General features: G+C 41.5%; 1 protein-coding gene across 6 annotated transcripts in view; it reads left to right on the forward strand.

Moving 5' to 3' along the window:
* Nucleotides 1–13,204: 13,204 nt before the first annotated feature.
* RAD52 (RAD52 homolog, DNA repair protein) overlaps nucleotides 13,205–20,996 on the forward strand; it is a 30,320-nt gene continuing 22,528 nt past the window's right edge. For 3 of the 6 annotated variants that reach the window (XM_082665278.1, XM_082665282.1, XM_082665283.1), the window contains exon 1: nucleotides 13,218–13,341. The gene's annotated coding sequence lies outside the window, so the exon portion shown is untranslated. Of the gene's footprint in view, nucleotides 13,342–20,996 lie in introns of all 6 variants that reach the window. The other 3 variants (XM_082665279.1, XM_082665280.1, XM_082665281.1) reach the window with 3 other exon arrangements.

Raw genomic sequence — 20,996 nt, forward strand, 5'->3', positions numbered from 1 at the left:
AATAATATGAACACAAGTATAGCTTATATATGCACACTTGAGTATACTTTATACAGCTGTAAATATTTACATAGAATGAGAGTAGTTATATATAATCACACATGTATTTTTTGTGTTTCAAGATCTCAGCAAGGGATGTACCTGGCTTTGGTTATCGATGAGAAATGTAGCTAATAGAACATTCAAATTACTCTGATACCCCATCCAAAATAACTCAGTTGTTAGTTCACTTTCTTCAGATACCACCTTGTCTCATGAGCCACCTACTCCCAGATGTTATTCTAAATTACCATTTGCAGTCACTTCTCACAATGCCCACTCCCAGCTGCCTTTCTAATTCAACATTTCACAGTTCCTGCTTTGTTGCTGTTCTTTCTAGTTGTCATTTTAATCTGAGAGCTAATTATCTTTGTCAACCACCATTCCTCATAGGCCAAACTTTCAAACTGCAAGGCTTTCAGGAAGTCATTTGGTTAAATATTCCCTCATTTTTGGTTACAAATGCCTTGCTTTTTATTTTAAACTATGGAAAGCTTCATGACTGTATTAGATTGTGCTAAATAAGAATCCAGTGACCACACTAATCAGCAAAATGATTGTGACTCTGGAAACCAAGACTAAATTGCAGTTGTATCACTGGAAGTGTAGGTGGGATGTATGAAGACCTTTCTCAGTGCTCACTGATGTGACATTTAAGTCAATAGAATGGAGGTAACAGTTCCTAAATTATCATCTATAGACAGATAGATAGATAGATAGTTAGATATTGTGCCTAATAAACCTTTCTACATAGTTTCTTCATTTTGCCCCTTCTAGATTTTGTACTTCACACTTAATATTGTAAAAACGTACTTGTTGTTTGCATTCCTGTAATGCAAATAACATGTTCAGTTGTGAATATACATAAGTGAATATTTTCATGTTTTATCTAACATTTGACATACATAATTCAATTAGCACAATCCCACCAAATTCTCATTTAAATAAAATTATTGACAATTTTACTTTTTTTTTTTTTGCTGTACACGGGCCTCTCACTGTTGTGGACTCTCCCGTTGCGGAGCACAGGCTCCGGACGCGCAGGCTCAGCGGCCATGGCTCACGGGCCCAGCCGCTCCGCGGCATGTGGGATCTTCCCGGACCGGGGCACGAACCTGTGTCCCCTGCATTGGCAGGCGGACTCTCAACCACTGCGCCACCAGGGAAGCCCGACCATTTTACTTTTGGTATGAATCAATTCTCATTGTTGGAAAGTTAAATGATTCTTTGGTGTTCCTGGGATGCAAAAAAAAAAAAAAAAAAAAAAACCCAAAAAAAGCATGTATTTTTTTTCCTACAAAACTCACTAATTCTTCATTTGTTCAACAACTATTTATTGAATTTCTGCTGTGTGCAAAGTATAGTTCATGATAGTGAGGATATAGTGGACAAACTCTCTGCCCCCACTGAGCTTGTATCCCTATAGGGGTACTATATTACTAGTATTACTAGTATATTACCAGTATTTACTATTAAGATAGTTATACTATAACTATATTACAAAGCTATAGTAATCAAAACAGTATGGTATTGGCTTTAAGACAGGCACATAGACCAATGGAATAGAATTTGGAGCCCAGAAATAAACATATACAGTCAACTAATATTTGACTAGGGAGCCAAGAATACTCAACAGGGAAAAGATAGTTTCTTCAATAAACAGTGCCGGAAAAACTGGATATTCACATGCAAATAAATGAAAGTGTATCCCTATCTTACACCACTCACAAAAATTAACTCAGAGTGGATTAAAGACTTAAATGTAAGACCAGAAACAGGAAAACTCATAGAAGAAAATGTAGGGTAAAAGCTTCTTGACGTTGGTCTTGGCAACAATTTTTTGAAACACAAGCAACAAAGCAAAAATCAATAAGTGGGACTATAGGGCTTCCCTGGTGGCGCAGTGGTTGAGAGTCCACCTGCCGATGCAGGGGACACAGGTTCGTGCCCCGGTCCAGGAGGATCCTACATGCTGCGGAGAGGCCCACGTACCACAAAAAAATAAAAAATAAAAAAATAAGTGGGACTATAACTGGGAGCTCCCTGGCAGTCCAGTGGTTAGAACTCAGTGTTTTCACTGCCATGGCCCGGGTTCAATCCCTGGTCAGGGAACTAAGATCCCACAAGCTGTGTGGCATGTAAAAAAAAAAAAAAAAAATCAGTGGGACTATGACAAACTAAAAAGCTCTGAACAACAAAAGAAACAATCCAAAAAATGAAAAGACAACCTATAGAATGGGAGAAAATATTTGCAAACCACATATCTGGTAAGGGCACTAATATCCAAAATATATCAGGAACTCCTACAGCTCAGTAGGAAAAAAACAATCTGATTAAAAATTAGAGAAAGGAGCTAAATAGACATTTTTCTAAAGAAGACATACAAATGGCCAACAGGTACATGAAAAGATGTTCATCAGGGAACTGTAATTCAAAGCCACGAGATATTGCCTTACAACTGTTAGAATAGATATTATCAAGAAGACAAGAAATAACACAGTTGGCAAGGATGTGGAGAATGTAAATTGCTACAGCCACTATGGAAAAAAATTAAAAATAGAACTACTATATGATCCAGCAATTCCACTTCTAGGTATTTATCCAAAGGAAACAAAAACACTAACTTGAAAAGATATCTGCACCCCCATGTTCATCGCAGCATTATTTACAATAACCAAGATTTGGAAGCAACCTAAGTGTCCATGGACGGATAAATGGATAAAGAAGATGTGGTACATATATACACAATGGTATATTACTCAGCCATAAAAAAATTAATGAAACCTTGCCATTTGTGGCAACATAGATGGACCTTGAGGGCATTATGCTAAGTGAAATAAGTCAGGCAGAGAAAGAGAAATACTGTATGATCTCACTTACATGTAGAATCTAACAAAACCCTCAAACTCATGGAAACAGAGAGTAGATTGGTGGTTAGGGAGTGGGGGTGGGGAAGGAAGTCTGAAAATGGTCAAAGGGTACCAACTTCTAGTAGTAAGATGAATAAGTTCTGGGGATGTACGTACAGCATGGCGGCTGGTTAATACTGCATTGTATACTTCAAGTTGCTAAGAGAGTACATACTAAAAATTTTCACCACACACAAACACACAAAGGTAACAATGTGAGGTGATGGATGGGTTAACTAACCTTTTTCTGGTAATCATTTCACAGTACATATGTATATCAAATCATCATATTATACACCTTAAACTTACATAATGTAATAAAGGAAAAAAAAGAAAAATGTGTAAATATATATTGGTCTCTGTCCCTGCTTCCCGGCACAGAGCTCCTAAAACTCTTGTATCTTCCTAAATGATAAGAGTGCTAAGAGCATCTTTTGTTCTAACATTTGGTCGTTGACCCTGGTTCGGTGACACAGAGCTTTAGGAATCCTTTGACATTTCCTGCATGATAGGAGTGTCTTTTGTTCTAATGAGGTGACTCTGGGTGGGCTTCTAAATAACTTCAGGAGGGGGGCAGGGGAGGTGCTGGTCACCAGAAAGACCAAGCCATGATTAGAAGGTTGGAACATTTAGACCACACCCCCCCCCCATCCTCTGAGAAGGCGAGAGGGGCTGGAGACTGAGCTAATGATCGATCATGCCTATGTGATGAAGTCTCCATAAAAATCCCAAAATTGGGGTTTGGAGAGCTTATGCTTGGTGAACATATCCATGTATTGGGAGGGTGGCACACCCCAACTCCATGGGGACAGAAGCTCCTGCGCTTGGGACCCTCCCGACCCACTTCCTACATATCTCCTCATCTGGCTATTCATCTTGTATCCTTTATCATATCCTTTGTTACATAATAAACTGGTCGACCTAAGTAAGTGTTTCCCTGAGTTTTGTGACCTCTTCTAGCAAATGATCAAGTCCAAAAAGGCCAGTAGGGGGAACCTCTGATTTGTAGACAACTCAGACAGAATTGGTGGATAGCTTGGGGACCTATTATTTGCAAATGGCGTTTGAAGTGAGGGGCAGTCTTGTGCGAGTGAACCCTTAACCCGTGGAGTCTGCCTATCTCCAGTTAGTGTCAGAACTGAATGGCGTTGTAGGACGGCCAGCTGGTGTTGTAGAGAATTGCATATGTGCAAAACCCACACATTTGGTGTTGGAAGAGTGAGTGTGTCAATATTATGAGAGTAAAGGAGAAATACACAGGAGGAAGAGGGTAGTTTTTCCCTTATAGCTTCTCACTCATTTCATTTCGTTCTTTGCAAAGTCACCTCATCCGAGACGCCTTCCCCAAATCATCCCTCCATCTAAACAGCGCCGCCGTTCTCATCATGCTAGCTCCTGCCTCAGTCTTCGTCGTAGCCCTTCCTTCTACCAGCCATACCGTATAGTTGTTTGCTTGCTCACCCTTTCTCTGCCTTCTAGGATACAAGCTCCATGGGATCCTGGACTTTGTTCTTTGCTCCCTCCTCAGTGCCTGCATTGGTGTCTTTCACACAGGAATGGCTTAATACATATTTATTTGATGAAAGATGAATAAATGAATGAATGAGAAATACTAACCATTTACTATACTATGGGAACCCTTAACTGGTAAAATATTTTGAAGTGACATGTTATACAGCACTCTACACAAAACAGAGGAAAGCCACGTATCTCACATGGAAGCTTAAGACCATTTTAACAACATAAATGAACACTTTCCTTTTAAAAAATTGTTCTTCTATGCCCAGCAAAGGAAAACCATCAACAAAATGAAAAGACAACATGTGGAATGGGAGAAAATATTGGCAAATGATGTGACTGACAAGGGGTTAATATCCAAAATATACAAACAGCTCATATAACTCAATATCGAAAAAATAAACAACCCAATCAAAAAAATGGGCAGAAGAGCTAAATAGACATTTTTGCAAAGAAGACATACAGATGGCTAACAGGCACATGAAAAGATGCTCAACATTGCTAATTATTAGAGAAATGCAAATCAAAACCACAATGAGGACTTCCCTGGTGGGGCAGTGGTTAAGAATCCGCCTGCCAACGCAGGGGACACGGGTTCGAGCCCTGACCCAGGAAGATCCTACATGCCGCGGAGCAACTAAGCCCATGCGCCACAACTACTGAGCCTGCGCTCTAGAGCCCGCAAGCCACAGCTACTGAGCCCGTGTGCCGCAACTACTGAAGCCCGTGCGCCTAGAGCCCGTGCTCTTCAACAAGAGAAGCCACTGCAATGAGAAGCCCGCACACCACAATGAAGAGTAGCCCCCGCTTACCGCAACTAGAGAAAGCCCGCGCAGCAACGAAGACCCAATGCAGCCAAAAATAAATAAATAAATCTATTAAAAAAAAATAGGACAAGGAATACCTGTATACCCTTTACCCAGATATGCCTTATAGTTAACACTTTACTCCATTTGCTTTATCTGTGTTCTATCTACCTACCTATCTGCCTATCTATCCATCCATCTATAATTAAAGGGTGAGTTTCATACATCGTGGCTCTTTAGCCCTAAATACTTCAGTGTGTATTTCCTAAGGATAAGGGTCTTTCTCCTCTAACATAACCATAGTTGTCAGCTTTATAAATTCATAAGATTACCTTGATTTCAGGATTTAACCTATCATCCGTATTCCAATGTGATCAACTGAGCCAAAAACGTCGTTTATGGCATTTTCCCCCTCCAGCACAGGATCCAGCCTAGGGTCGGGTACTACATTTGTTTGTCAAATCTCTTTACCCTCCCTGATCCTGGGACATTTTCATAGCCTTTATCTTTTCTGACACTGACATTTTGAAGAAGGCAGTGTCTACCACCCCTGCGCCTAACACACACTTTTTCTCTTGTAACTGAACGTTCCTCATTCTGCATTTGTCTGATGTTTTTTGTGATTAGACTGACGTTATACATTCTCTGTTGTAACACGGCGAGGGGATGCTGTGTCCTCCTCAGGGTATCGCATCTGGAGACAATGTCCAGTTATCCTCACTGGTGATGTTAATTTGATTACCTAGTCAAGGTTTGCTCAATTTCTCCACCGTACTATTACTGTGTTTTGTTTTTTTTTTTCCTTCCTCCTTTGCAGTTTATGTCTATGGGGAGACAGTTTAGGATCATGCCAGTATTCTCCTCATCCAAATTTCCCCTCAGATTTAACATCCATTGATGATGCTTGCCTGATTCAATCTTTACCACGACAGTTGCCAAATGATAATTTTCCAACTCCAGCACCTCCTCAACATTTGCCAGTTGACCCTTGTCATTCTGCTATTTTTTTTTAATTGGGAAGGACTCATCAATTCTTCTCAGTACAACTTTCCACATATCCAAAACGTCAGATAATCTCTCAGCACCGTTTTTCCCCCTGTACACATTCCATCTGGAGCTCTTCGTCCTCTCCTCCACTTCAGACTCGTGGTCCCCTGGCTGCTGCATAGCTGCCTTCCTGAGATTTTCACTTCTTATCATCTAAGGAATTTCATGGCCTTTTTTCTGTGTTGGATCCTGTTTCCTGAGTCCTGTGCCTTCCTCTTTCTTAGTTTCCTTTTATGTTTTGAAGAGAAGAGACATTCTTCTCTAGCTTTCTGAGAAAAGGTAGGCAACAAGTTAATTTTTTTTGAGCATATGTGTGTCTAAAAATATCTTTACTTATTCATTCACTTTACTTATAATTTGGGTATTGAATTCTAGGTTAGAAGTTATTTTCCCTTGGAATCTTTAGTGTCTTTTAGCTTCTGTTGCTGCACGGAGGAAATCCAAATGCAGTCTGATTCCTGATACTTTTGATGTAACCTGATACTTTGTATGTAACATACTTTTTTGGTTTTCATTCTGGATATTTTCATTTAAAATATTTCCTCTACCTCTTATGGTATAAAATTTCTCAGTGTAGCTCCTTTTTAATTCATCATTCTGAGGTCTGGGGTGGGACCTTTCAATATGAAGACCTATGTCTTTCAGGTCTGAAGAGTTTTTTTGTGTTTTCTCTGTGTTAATTTCTTCCAGGTGTTTTCTTATTCTCTCTTTCTGGAATACCTATTTGTCAGATGTTGGACTTGACCGATGCTTTAATTTTCATATTGTTTCTCTTTTATTATCCATCTCTTTGACCAACTTTCTGAGAGATTTTTTTTAACCTTATCTTCCAAACTTATTAGTGAAATTTTTATGTTAGGTATCATATTTTAAATTTCTAATTGCTTTCTTTATCTAATACATTTTTTTCTTTTTTCTTAGAGTATACTGTTTTGTGAACAGAATACATATATCTTCTTATCCTAGAATGTTATTTATGTTTTCTTTGGAAAAATGTTTTTCTGTTTGCCTTCTCTCTTGGGTTCCTTTTACATTTGCTTTAATAGCTTTTATCTCAAAGATATTCCCTGTGATCCTTTACTGTCTTCATATTTAAGAATGAGGTATTAGTCATCTCATTGGAAGCTTTCTGAGCGTATGGAAGTTCTCTGATTTGCCTCATTGTAGGCAAGCTTTTAAAAATTATTTTATTTTAATTAAAAAATTTGAAATTGCAGTAAGATACACATAATATTTACCATCATAATAATTTTCAAGCGTACATTTAAGTGTACATCTCAGTAGTGTTAAGGACATTCACATTGTTGTACAGCCAACCTCCAGCTCTTTTCCTTTTGCAAAATTGAAATTCAATATTCATTAAAAAACAACTGTCCATTTCCCCCTCCCTCCAGCCCCTGGCAACCACTCTTCTACTTTCTGTCTTTATGAATTTGACTACTTTAGGAATCTCCTATAAGTAGAGTCATACTGTGTTTATCTTTTCGGACAGGCTTCGTAATGTCCTCAAGCTTCATCCATATTGTCCCAGGTATCAGAATTTATTTCCTTTTTAAGGCTGAATCATAGTCCATTGTGTGGACACACCACATTTTGTTTGTCCATCATCTGTCAGTGGACACTGGGGTTGCTTCCGCCTTTTGGCTATTGCAGATAATGCTGCTATGGACATGGGTGTGCAAATATCTGTGGGTGTGCAAATATGGGTGTGCTATGGACATGGGTGTCTGTAAAGACTCTGCTTTCAATTCTTTTAGGTATATAACTAGAAATGGAATTGTTGAATCATATGGTAATTCTATTTTTAATTTTTTTGAAGGCCCACAATTGTATGTGCACCATTTTACATTCCTATCTGTAGCGCACATTATTCCAATTTTTATACATCTTTGTCAACATTTGGTATTTTCTGTTTTTAAACAGTAGTCATCCTAATGAGTGTGGGTAAGCTGTTTTAAGTGTATAGTTTTGGGCCCTGCTTTTTCCACAGAAAATGATCTTGAAAATTCTTTTTTCCACGTCAGTAGTTTTTGTTTGTTTGTTTTATTTTTAGGCCATGCGGCATGCGGGCCAACCAGGGATCGAACCTGGGCCCCCTGCATTGGGAGTGTGGAGTCTTAACCACTGAACTACCAGGGAAGTCCCCTCAATAGGCATTTTTTTAAACATGATTTTTAATGGCTGTACTATTTAACAGATTCCATAATGTAACATTTTAATTCATTTTCAGTAATTTTTCAGGGTATAAATAATGTTGTGCAGAATATCCTTATAAAGAAATCTTTGTGTACATCCCTGATATTTTTCTTAGTTGCTAAGGTCCTACAGGTTGAATTCTTGTATCAGAGGATATATGTTTTTGATATATAGTCCCAGATTGCTTTCCTGAAAGGTTGCATCAGTTTATATTCCTACCAACAGTATGAAAGTATCATCCACACTGAATATTATCAGACAAAATTATTTCAATGTAAGATCATAAATACAAGGTCAGTAAGACTATATACATCAACAGATAACAGTGGTCAACTCTGAGAATAGTTCTGGTTTTGACATATGAATGGTTATGTAAAATGCTAGATTAATTTTTATTGTTTGTATTTTTCAGTAAGAACATATGTAATAATTATATAAAAATAAATATTTCAATTTCCTAACAAAACGGAAATGGTTGAAATTATATACTTATTTTATTTCTTAAAAATATTTATTTATTTATTTACTCAAATTATCTACTTCTGAATGACAAGATCGTGTAACTCTAATATGAAATTTTCTCATAACTTTTTCTGAGAGCAGTGCCACGTAAGCAGTGCAAGAAACCTTGAATTTTACCTTCTTTATTTTTTAAAAATTTCTTTGATTTAATTTTATTATTTTTTTTTATAAAGCAGTTTCTTATTAGTCATCAATTTTATACACATCAGTGTATACATGTCAATCCCAATCGCCCAATTCAGCACACCACCCCTGCCGCGTCCCCCCCCCCCTTGGTGTCCATACGCTTTTTCTCTACATCTGTGTCTCAATTTCTGCCCTGCAAGCCTGTTCATCTGTACCATTTTCTAGGTTCCACATATATGCGTTAATATACGATATTTGTTTTCTTCTTTCTGACTTACCTCACTCTGTATGACAGTCTCTAGATGCATCCACGTCTTTGTTCTTTTTATGGCTGAGTAATATTCCATTGTATATATGTACCACATCTTGTTTATCCATTCATCTGTCGATGGGCATTTAGGTTGCTTCCATGACTTGGCTATTGTAAATAATGCTGCAATGAACATTGGGGTGCATGTGTCCTTTTGAATTATGGTTTTCTCAGGGTATATGCCCAGTAGTGGATTGCTGGGTCATATGGTAGTTCTATTTTTAGTTTTTTAAGGAAGCTCCATACTGTTCTCCATAGTAGCTGTATCAATTTACATTCCCACTAACAGTGCAAGAGGGTTCCCTTTTCTCCACACCCTCTCCAGCATTTGTTGTTTGTAGACTTTCTGATGATGCCCATTCTGACTGGTGTGAGGTGATACCTCATTGTAGTTTTGATTTGCATTTCTCTAATAATTAGTGATGTTGAGCAGCTTTTTATGTGCTTCTTGGCCATCTGTATGTCTTCTTTGGAGAAATGTCTGCTTAGGGGGCTTCCCTGGTGGCGCAGTGGTTGAGAGTCCGCCTGCCGATGCAGGGGACATGGGTTCATGCCCCGGTCCGGGAAGATCCCACATGCCGCGTAGCAGCTGGGCCCGTGGGCCATGGCTGCTGAGCCTGCGCGTCCGGAGCCTGTGCTCCACAACAGGAGAGGCCACAACAGTGAGAGGCTTGCGTACCGCAAAAAAAAAAAAAAAAAGAAATGTCTACTTAGGTCTTCTGCCCATTTTTGGATTGGGTTGTTTGGTTTTTTAATATTGAGCTGCATGAGCTGTATATATATTTTTGAGATTAATCCTTTGTCTGACGACTCATTTGCAAATATTTTCTCCCATTCTGAGGGTTGTCTTTTTGTCTTGTTTATGGTTTCCTTTGTTGTGCAAAAGATTTAAGTTTCATTAGGTCCTATTTGTTTATTTTTGGTTTTATTTCCATTACTCTAGGAGGTGGATCAAAAAAGATCTTGCTGTGATTTATGTCAAAGAGTGTTCTTCCTATGTTTTCCTCTAAGAGTTTTACAGTGTCTGGTCTTACATTTAGGTCTCTAATCCATTTTGAGTTTATTTTTGTGCATGGTGTTAGGGAGTGTTCAAATTTCATTGTTTTACATGTAGCTGTCCAGTTTTCCCAGCACCACTTATTGAAGAGACTGTCTTTTTCCCACTGTATATCCTTGCCTCTTTTGTCACAGATTAGTTGACCATAGGTGTGTGGGTTTATCTCTGGGCTTTCTATCCTGTTCCATTGATCTATATTTCTTTTTTTGTGCCAGTACCATATTGTCTTGATTACTGTAGCTTTGTAGTATAGTCTGAAGTCAGGGAGTCTGATTCCTCCAGCTCCGTTTTTTTCCCTCAAGACTGCTTTGGCTATTCGAGGTCTTTTTTATCTCCATACAAATTTTAAGATTTTTTGTTCTAGTTCTGTAAAAAATGCCATTGGTAATTTGATAGGAATTGCATTGAATCTGTAGATTGCTTTGGGTAGTATAATCATTTTCACAATATTGATTCTTCCAATCCAAGAACATGGTATATCTCTCCGTCTGTTTGTATCATCTTTAATTTCTTTCATCAGTGTCTTATAGTTTTCTGCATACAGGTCTTTTGTCTCCCTAGGTAGGTTTATTCCTAGGTATTTTATTCTTTTTGTTGCAATGGTAATGGGAGTGTTTCCTTAATTTCTCTTTGAGATTTTTCATCATTCGTGTGTAGGAATGCAAGAGATTTCTGTGCATTAATTTTGTATCCTGCAACTTTACCAGATTCATTGATTAGCTGTAGCAGTTTTCTGGTGGCATCTTTAGGATTCTCTATGTATAGTATCATGTCATCTGCAAACAGTGACAGTTTTACTTCTTCTTTTCCAATTTGTATTCCTTTCATTTCTTTTTCTTCTCTGATTGCCATGGCTAGGACTTCCAAATCTATGTTGAAAATAGTGGTGAGAGTGGACATCCTTGTCTTGTTCCTGAACTTAGAGGTAATGCTTTCAGTTTTTCACCACTGAGAATGATGTTTGCTGTGGGTTTGTCGTATATGGCCTTTATTATGTTGAAGTAGGTTCCCTCTATGCCCACTTTCTGGAGAGTTTTTATCATAAATGGGTGTTGAATTTTGTCAAAAGCTTTTTCTGCATCTATTGAGATGATCATATGGTTTTTATTCTTCAATTTGTTAATATGATGTATCACATTGATTGATTTGCGTATATTGAAGAATTCTTGCATCTCTGGGATGAATCCCACTTGATCATGGTGTATGATCCTTTTAATATGTTGTTGGATTCTGTTTGCCAGTATTTTGTTGAGGATTTTTGCATCTATATTTATATACTTATTTTAATATGTATGCTTTTTGGTTTAATTAAAGTTAAACCTTTTTTCCTCTTTATTATCTTTCTCCTTTTGTGAAATATCCACTCACTTCATTTGTATTTCCTGAGTTGTTAGAAGTTTTTATATATGAATTCTCTTCACCATACATGTCAATAATATCTCCCCCTCTTTCTTGTTTATTTTCTACTTCCAGAAGCTAAAAAAGTTGAATGTAGGTAGCTACATTTATCCATCTTTTACTTCATGATTACTTTATCAGCTTTTATAGTTAGACAGCTTTTTTCTGCATGCTGAGGTCGGATATTCATCTGCATATTTTTTTTACTTTGTTTTATGTGTATCTGCGTGTATTTAACATTTCACCCTTGAATTCAGCTGTAATTTATTTCAGTGCATATTTTGATAAGGAATATAACTCCAAACAGTAACTGTCTCAGCACCATTTGGAAGCCAACATTCCTTTCTTTACCAAATGCACTGGGGGTGGGGGGACGGGGGGTGCTCCCGGGAGGAGTGAGCAGTCAGCTCAGCTGGAGGTGACTCGCCCGGGGCTTTGCTGCTCACATCGGGGTCAGCGCGGCTGGAAGGGCTCCTGGGCAACAGCTGGAAAACGCAGAGACTGATTTTGTTGGAGTTTTCCGCAATCAGCTCGGAGTCGCGATGACAACTTTTTAATCTTGCTTTGCTCGGTGCTGTAAGACGTCCCGAGCGCAGGTCGCCACGCAGCGTCTCTCTCGACGCGAGCGCCTGGGAGTCCTGCAGACCCGGGGGCGGGGGTGGGGGGGGAGTGCGGGGAGGTGGGCGTGTGGAGCCGGGACGGAGACGGGGATGTGTGCTGGGCGGTGACGGGCGTGTGCCGGGCGGGAGCGGGCGCGGCCTGGGCCGGAGGGCTCCTCGGCCTGCGATCCAGGCCGCGCTCTGACGACCGGCCTTAGCAGGATGCAGGAGAACGGTCCTCTCCCGCAGCAGCCTAGGGGCACTGGGCGGCGCCGAGCCGTCCTGCCGCCGCTCGTCGGGCTCGGGCTGCCTGGCTGGGAGAGCTGAGGGCGGCGCCACGAGGCCAGGCGAGCTCGCCGGCCGCCAGGGGGCAGCAGAGATCCCGGCGGCGCAGGGTCCGCGGAAGCCAAGCGGAGTGAGCGGCGGCACGGAGGTCAGGTTCACGCTGTTAGCTTGCTTTTGCGGCTCTCGACAGACGGCTCTGCTCCCGCTCCGACTTGACTTGCGGCTCCTCTTCCTGTACCCGGCAGTGGCCCAGCACGTTTTCGGTCTGACCTTCTTCCGCGGACCCTTATGTGCGTTCACGCAGTTATGGCCCGGGGCAGATTGGCCCGGACCTTTTCCCCAGCGTCCTCTGCGCCGTCGCGCCGGAGCGCCCTTCTCCGCGTTCCGCCCACCGCAGCCGGGCGCGCTCTCCCTCCCGGACCTTCTTCCCAGCGTCCTCTGTGCGGCCGTGCCCGAGCGGCCGTGCCCGAGCGCCCTTGCTCGCGTTCAGTCAGGACGGAGCTTCGTGCGCGCTGCGTGGCCGAGGCGCGTGAGTGGGGTCTCCGCCGGGTGGGGAGCTCGTCTTGCGAGTCCCGGCTTAGTGGTCCCAGGCCCAGCAGCGTGTGCTGAACCGCGAGGGCGCTGCGGCCCGAGGGCGCCGGAACGGGCGGGGCCGGGACTGGGCCGCGGGGTAATTGGTGCCCGCGGGCGGGGACGGAGGGTGTACGCGGCTGGGCCGCCGGGCGGGAGAGGCGGCGGGGAAGGAGTTAACCGTTTAGGAGGGATTTGACAGGTGAGCGCGTCTTCAGCCTTTCTAGACCTTTCTTTAAAAATTGAGAGAGAATTAACATACGACTAAATTCATCCTTCTAAAGAGACCAGTTGAGTGGTTTTTAGTATAGTCAGGGGATTGGGCCGCCATCACCGCTGTCCAATTGCAGAGCGTTTCATCGCCCCGGAAGGAAATCCCGAGCTCGTAGTAGACGCTTCTCCTGTCCCGCTGCCCAGCCCCACCAGGCCGCTTTCTATCCCTGAGTTTGCGGGGCCAGGATAGTTCACCTCACTGCAGTCAGACGGCGTTTGTCCTCTCGTGGGCGGCTCCTTGCGCGCGGCACAGGTCCTCGGGGTTCGTCCGCGCTGTAGCAGTGGTCGGCACTTGCCCCTTTTTACGGCCGAATGATAATAGTTCAGCGTAGGGAGAGACCATGTTGTGTTTCTCTGTCAGTCGATGGGCATTTGGGTTTTTGCACCTTTTGGCTTCCGAGACCTTTTGAGCTCTGTTCCTCCACGGAACTCACAGTCGGAGGCACAGTCAACTTAAAACCCTTCTGCCAACATTGAACTCTGGGATCGGAGCTGGTAGTGTTCCAGTGGCGTCGGGTCCGCTGTTTTGCAGGAAAGTTTGACAGGGTTTCTGTCCTCGGCTCAGCACTTGCTGGGCCGTCGGCTGTGGTGGTCACAGGCAGAGAAGCGTCGGTGTGCGGGTGTCATCAGCGATGCCGCCAAGACCTGTTGACGCGTGATAGGAACTGGGTGGACTCGGAGATGAGCGCATGAAGAAGGTGGCTGAGAGCTGTGGGAGACGTCTGACCTCCGAGCACGCCCAGTTCATCTCCGTTATTTGCGGATGCACGGCCCGGCTAAAACTCCTCGGGAGCCTCCAAGTAGATAGCAGGGCCAACGCGCCCGTCCCCAGCTCAGGTCCAGCAAGGCGTGCCCCTGCCTTCTTGTCTCCGCTCACACTGTAAACCTGCGTCCTTGTTGTGGCATGTTTAGTGCCACAGTTTTATGCTTTTCGTTAGTGATTCCATTTTCTTCCTTTAACGCATTTTAAAAAAATTGAATGAGGGATTCTTTAAATTCTATAGTTCTTTACAACTTTCAGAAGTACCACTGCCCCGCCCTTGCCCCTCCCTTCTTCCCTCTCCCCACTGATAACCACTGGTTTGTTCTCTATATTTGTAAGTCTGCTTCTTTTTTGTTTTGTTCACTAGTTTGTTGTGTTTTTTAGATTCCACATATAAGTGATATCATGCAGTATCTGTCTTTGTCTCTCTGACTTATTTCACTTAGCACAGTGCCCTCCAAGTCCATCCGTGTTGCTGTGATTTCACGGTTTAGAATGTTCTCCAAGCTTAGTGCTGAAGTGCTGTCTGGTGTTCGAAGTGCAGGGTGGCTGTGATGTGCCTTACAGAGACATGCACGGCAAGCTTCTCTTAGATGAGCTTTGTTCGGGCCTGAGTTATGTGCTGTTGGCTGTGATTTCAGTAGTTATGCATCAACAATACATACTAAATAGGGTGCCTTTAATAGACAGAAACAGGCAGAGCAAGCTTTTGTATTGACTGGTCGATGAAAACGTAGTGACTGGAGGCTCGCAGGAACCTAGGCCTGTATTTCTGCTAGGAGCAGTGGCTCGGTGTTGGATTATTGAGTGTTCGTGGTAACTGTAGAACATGAGTATCATGAATAGTGAGAATGGACTATGTAACCAATTTAGTTATTCAAGGGCAGAACGCCTAGTGGGGATGTTGATTCAACTTCTGTGACTTTTAACATTTTTCCACTCGAGGTATTCATTTTTAATAACGTTCTGGCAGTTTTGAAGCGGAGAGGAGCTAAAATAAAGCTAAAATGCTGTTTATTCTGCAAGCTGGGTAGGGACTCTGCTCAGTCCTGGAGATCCGGTAGTTAGTATACGGCCCCGCTGTTCTCCAGCGGCAGAGTGTGGGTTATGGTGTGCTGTGATAAATGTGTAAATGCTATGGGAACATAGGGTTAATTCTGTTGAGAGTGTACTGAGGTGTGTAAGGCTTCAAGGAAGAGATGACATTTTGAGATGTTTCCTTCTTTTTACTTAAATAATTCTTTTTCTGCTCTGTTGCTAAATTTTGAAAGAAGTCTTACGAACATGAGAGTAGCATGTACATAAATGAAAATAAAGAATTTTGATACCCAGTCCTGTTCTTCTTGATCTGCACAGTCAGAACTTCACCGCGCACTGAGCTGGGTCACTTCTGCCTGTGATGCAAATCCAGAGTCCACCCCTTCTCTCCGTGGCTGTTTTCTTGGTTGAGCCTCTGTCATTTCCTCTCTGGACTGTTGTAACGTAGACTCCGGCTGCTCTCTCCATCAGTTATTCGCTGCTGACACAGACCTTTAATTCTCAGCCTGAAATTTCCATTGCTCTCCCATGTTTACAAACTAAAGTTTTACGCTTTTAAAGGTGGCTTATTTAACCCTTCATGATAATGCCCTGCCCTGTCTTTAATAAAGATGAGGTCATACAAAAGAGGAAACTCTCCTTATGTAGCGTGCCTTCTTTCCTCTTTACTCCTTCCTTCCTTTCTCTGTCCCTCCATATATAATTAGAAATGCTTTTAGGTGATAAGGAAATAGATGAGAATAAAAAACATTTTTGCCAATCTTAATATCTTGAATTCATCAGTTTCGTGATTACAGCCACTATCTTGGCTAAGGCTCTTACCCCTCACCCCCCCAAAGGTCTTTTTTTTTTGGTCATATGTTTTTATTTCTTTGGAAAAATACCTATCAGAAGAGTTCTTGGGTCATATGGCAAATGCATGTTTAATTTCTAAAGAAATTGTCAGATTTGTTTCAAAAATTATAAAACCATAAAGCTTCTAGAAGAAAATACGGAAGAATATCGTCATGATCTGGAGGTGTGCAAAGGTTTCTTAGACAAGACTCAGAAAGCAATAACCACTGGGGGAGTAAAAAAGATAAATTGGATTACATTAAAATTGAAAACTTCTTATTTAAGGTAACTCTAAGAAAATGAATAGACAAGCGCTGACACCTGTTTGACAAGGAACTGATATCCAAGGTATATAAAGAACCATTAGGGTTCGAGGCCTGGGACTAATCCTCTGTGGCCTGCTGCTCTAAACTCTGGAATGCTGGCTTCATCTTCAAGTCATTCTTTTTTCATGAAGGGTACCATGTGTTTATAGCTGAGTAGTTTTATCAGCCTGTTTCCTGCCAACAGTGTATGAGCATTCTGGTTGCTTCACATCCTTGCCAACTTTTAGTATTGTCAGTCTTTATTTTTAGCCATTCTAGTGGGTGTAGAGTGGTATGTCATTATGGTTGGTTTTAATTTTAGTCCTTGACTACTAATGATGTTGAGCACTTTTTCCTGTGTTTATTGACATTTTTATATCTTCCTTTGTGAAGTGCCTGCTCAAATCTTCTGCCCATTTAAAATTGGGTTAATTGTCTTTTTATTATTGAGTTGTAGGAATTCTTTGTATGTCTTTTTTATATCCTGGATATCAGTCTTTGTGGTTGCCTATTCATTTTCTTAGAGCTGTTTTTGTTTTTTTTTTTTTTGCGGTAAGCGGGCCTCTCACTGTTGTGGCCTCTCCCATTGCGGAGCACAGGCTCAGCAGCCATGGCTCACGGGCCCAGCCGCTCCGCGGCATGTGGGATCTTCCCGGACTGGGGCACGAACCCATGTGCCCTGCATCGGCAGGCGGACTCTCAACCACTGCGCCACCAGGGAAGCCCCTTAGAGCTGTTTTTGATAAGCAAAGTTTTACATTTTGATGTAGTCATATTTGTCATTTTTTCTTTTATAATTATTGCTTTCTGAGTCCTAAGTAAGAAATCTTGGTTACCTCCAGGTTGTGAAGGTATACTTATGTATTTTCTTGTAAGAATTTTATAGTTTTAGCTTTTATGTTTAGGCCTATGATCCATCTCTAGTTTTTGTGAATGGTGTGAAAATTATTTTGTGAAGAATATTAAATGTTCTTCCCATACAGATATCCAGTTGTTCCAGTATCATTTGTTGAAAATGCCGTTGTACTGCATTGGTACCTTTGTTGAAATTCAGATGACTGTATACATGGCAGTTGATTTCTGGACTCTTCTGTTCCATTGGTCACTCCTTATGTCAGTACCACCCTGTTTTAATTATAGTAGATCTTTTTTTAAAAAATAAATAAATAAATACATTTATTCATTTATTTATTTATTTTTGTCTGCGTTGGGTCTTCGTTGCTGTGTGCGGGCTTTCTCCAATTGTGGCGAGTGGGGGCTACTCTTTGTTGTGGTGCACTGGGTTCTCATTGCAGTGGCTTGTTGCGGAGCGTGGTCTCTAGGTGCGGGGGCTTCAGTAGTTGTGGCTCGGGGGCTCTAGAGCACAGCCTCAGTAGTTATGGTGCATGGGCTTAGTTGCTCCGAGGCATGTAGGATCTTCCTGGACCAGGGCTCGAACCCGTGTCCCCTGCATTGGCAGGTGGATTCTTAACCACTGCGCCACCAGGGAAGCCCTATAGTAAGTCTTGAAGTTGTGCAGTGTAGGTCAACAACTTTGTTGTTTTTCAAGTTTGATTTTGTTAGTTTAGATCCTTTGCATTTTCCACATAAATGTTAGAATCATCATCTTACCAGTTACTAAAAAAAGTCTCGTGGGATTATGATTGCAATGGCATTGAATCTTCAGATCAATTTGGGAAGAATTTACATATTAACAGTATAGAGTCTTCAAATGTATGAACGTGGTGCATTTCCTGTTTAATTTAGGTCTTTAATTTCTTCTGGTACTATTTTATAGTTTGAAGCGGTCTTATGCATTGTTCATTAAAATTACTCCTAAGTATTTTTTTTTTTTTTTTTTTTTTGCGGTACGCGGGCCTTTCACTGCTGTGGCCTCTCCCATTGCGGAGCACAGGCTCCGGACGCGCAGGCTCAGCGGCCATGGCTCACGGGCCCAGCCGTTCCGCGGCATGTGGGATCTTCCCGGACCGGGGCATGAACCCGTGTCCCCTGCATCGGCAGGCAGACTCTCAACCACTGCACCACCAGGGAAGCCCCTAAGTATGTTTTTTTAACTCACAGTGGAGCCATCGTTCACAGTGTTACTCTGTAGACAGTGTGCCATTTTTTTCTGACTGCTTATAGGGTTTTCTCTTTATTTTTGGTTTTTAGCATTTTGCCTACGGTGTATCTAAGTGTGATTTCCTTTGTGTTTATCCTGCTTTGAGATTTGCAGATCTTCCTAAATCTATAAACTTATGCCTTTCACCCAATTTGGGAAAATTTGAGCCATTATTTTAAAAAAAAATTTTATCCCTGTTCTCTTTAACCTTTTCGTTTGGGACTTTGATTATATGTGTTAGCCATTTTGATGTTTTCCCCCAGGACCCTGAGGCTCCTTTGTTATTTTCAATCTTTTTTTTTTTCTTCTTCTTCAGATTATTTAATTTCTTTTGAAGTATCTTTTTTTTTTTAACATCTTTATTGGGGTATAATTGCTTTACAATGGTGTGTTAGTTTCTGCTTTATAGCAAAGTGAATCAGTTATACATATACATATGTTCCCATATCTCTTCCCTCTTGCGTCTCCCTCCCTCCCACCCTCCCTATCCCACCCCTCCAGGCGGTCACAAAGCACCGAATATCCGGCTGCTTCCCACTAGCTATCTACCTTAAGTTTGGTAGTGTATATATGTCCATGCCTCTCTCTCGCCCTGTCACAGCTCACCCTTCCCCATCCCCATATCCTCAAGTCTGTTCTCCAGTAGGTCTGTGTCTTTATTCCTGTGTTACCCCTAGGTTCTTCATGACATTTTTTTTTCTTAAATTCCATATATACGTGTTAGCATACGGTATTTGTCTTTTTCTTTCTGACTTCATTCTGTATGACAGACTCTAGGTCTATCCACCTCATTACAAATAGCTCAATTTCGTTTCTTTTTATGGCTGAGTAATATTCCATTGTATATATGTGCCACATCTTCTTTATCCATTCATCCGATGATGGGCACTTAGGTTGTTTCCATCTCCGGGCTATTGTAAATAGAGCTGCAATGAACATTTTGGTACATGACTCTTTTTGAATTTTGGTTTTCTCAGGGTATATGCCTAGTAGTGGGATTGCTGGGTCATATGGTAGTTCTATTTGTAGTTTTTTAAGGAACCTCCATACTGTTCTCCATAGTGGCTGAACCAATTCACATTCCAACCAGCAGTGCAAGAGTGTTCCCTTTTCTCCACACCCTCTCCAGCATTTATTGTTTCTAGACTTTTTGATGATGGCCATTCTGACTGGTGTGAGATGATATCTCATTGTAGTTTTAATTTGCATTTCTCTAATAATTAATGATGTTGAACATTCTTTCATGTGTTTGTTGGCAGTCTGTATATCTTCTTTGGAGAAATGTCTATTTAGGTCTTCTGCCCATTTTTGGATTGGGTTTTTGTTTTTTTGTTATTGAGCTGCATGAGCTGCTTATAAATTTTGGAGATTAATCCTTTGTCAGTTGCTTCATTTGCAAATATTTTCTCCCATTCTGAGGGTTGTCTTTTGGTCTTGTTTATGGTTTCCTTTGCTGTGCAAAAGCTTTGAAGTTTCATTAGGTCCCATTTGTTTATTTTTGTTTTTATTTCCATTTCTCTAGGAGGTGGGTCAAAAAGGATCTTGCTGTGATTTATGTCATACAGTGTTCTGCCTATGTTTTCCTCTAAGAGTTTGATAGTTTCTGGCCTTACATTTAGGTCTTTAATCCATTTTGAGCTTATTTTTGTGTATGGTGTTAGGGTCTTTTGAAGTATCTTAAGTTCACTATTGAACTATCTTAAGTTCTTTTTTATATTTAATTTTGCATTTTGTGAACAGGATTGACAGTTTGGGGTGATTTACAAGATTCCTACTTCGAGTATTTCCTATTCTTTTAGTAATTTTATTATTTATTTATTTTTTGGCTGCGTTGGGTTTTCGTTGCTGGGCCCTGGCTTCCTCTCTAGTGGTGGCAAGCAGGGGCTACTCTTCGTTGTGGTGCGCGGGCTTCTCTTTGCGGTGGCTTCTCTTTTTGTGGAGCACGGACTCTAGGCGCTTGGGCTTCAATAGTTACAGCTCGCGGGCTCTAGAGCGCAGGCTCAGTAGTTGTGGAGCATGGGCTTAGTTGCTCCGCGGCATGTGTGATCTTCCCGGACCAGAGATCGAACCCATGTCCCCTGCATTGGCAGGCGGATTCTTAACCACTGAGCCACCAGGGAAGTCCCCTTATTCTTTTGTAAGTGTAGTGAGTATGTTTCTTTATTAGAAGGCATTTGGGGGGAGATGGTTATATATCCTTTGACTTTTAAATGTTCTCTTGTCTTATAGGATCCTAAATTTCCCCCTTTTTGCCCTTCACAGGACAGTCTCAGAGGGCATCCGTCATTCCTTTTTCCTTC

The sequence above is a fragment of the Grampus griseus genome (genome assembly GCF_964374135.1).
Source record: "Grampus griseus genome assembly, chromosome: 11".
Taxonomy (NCBI): domain Eukaryota; kingdom Metazoa; phylum Chordata; class Mammalia; order Artiodactyla; family Delphinidae; genus Grampus; species Grampus griseus.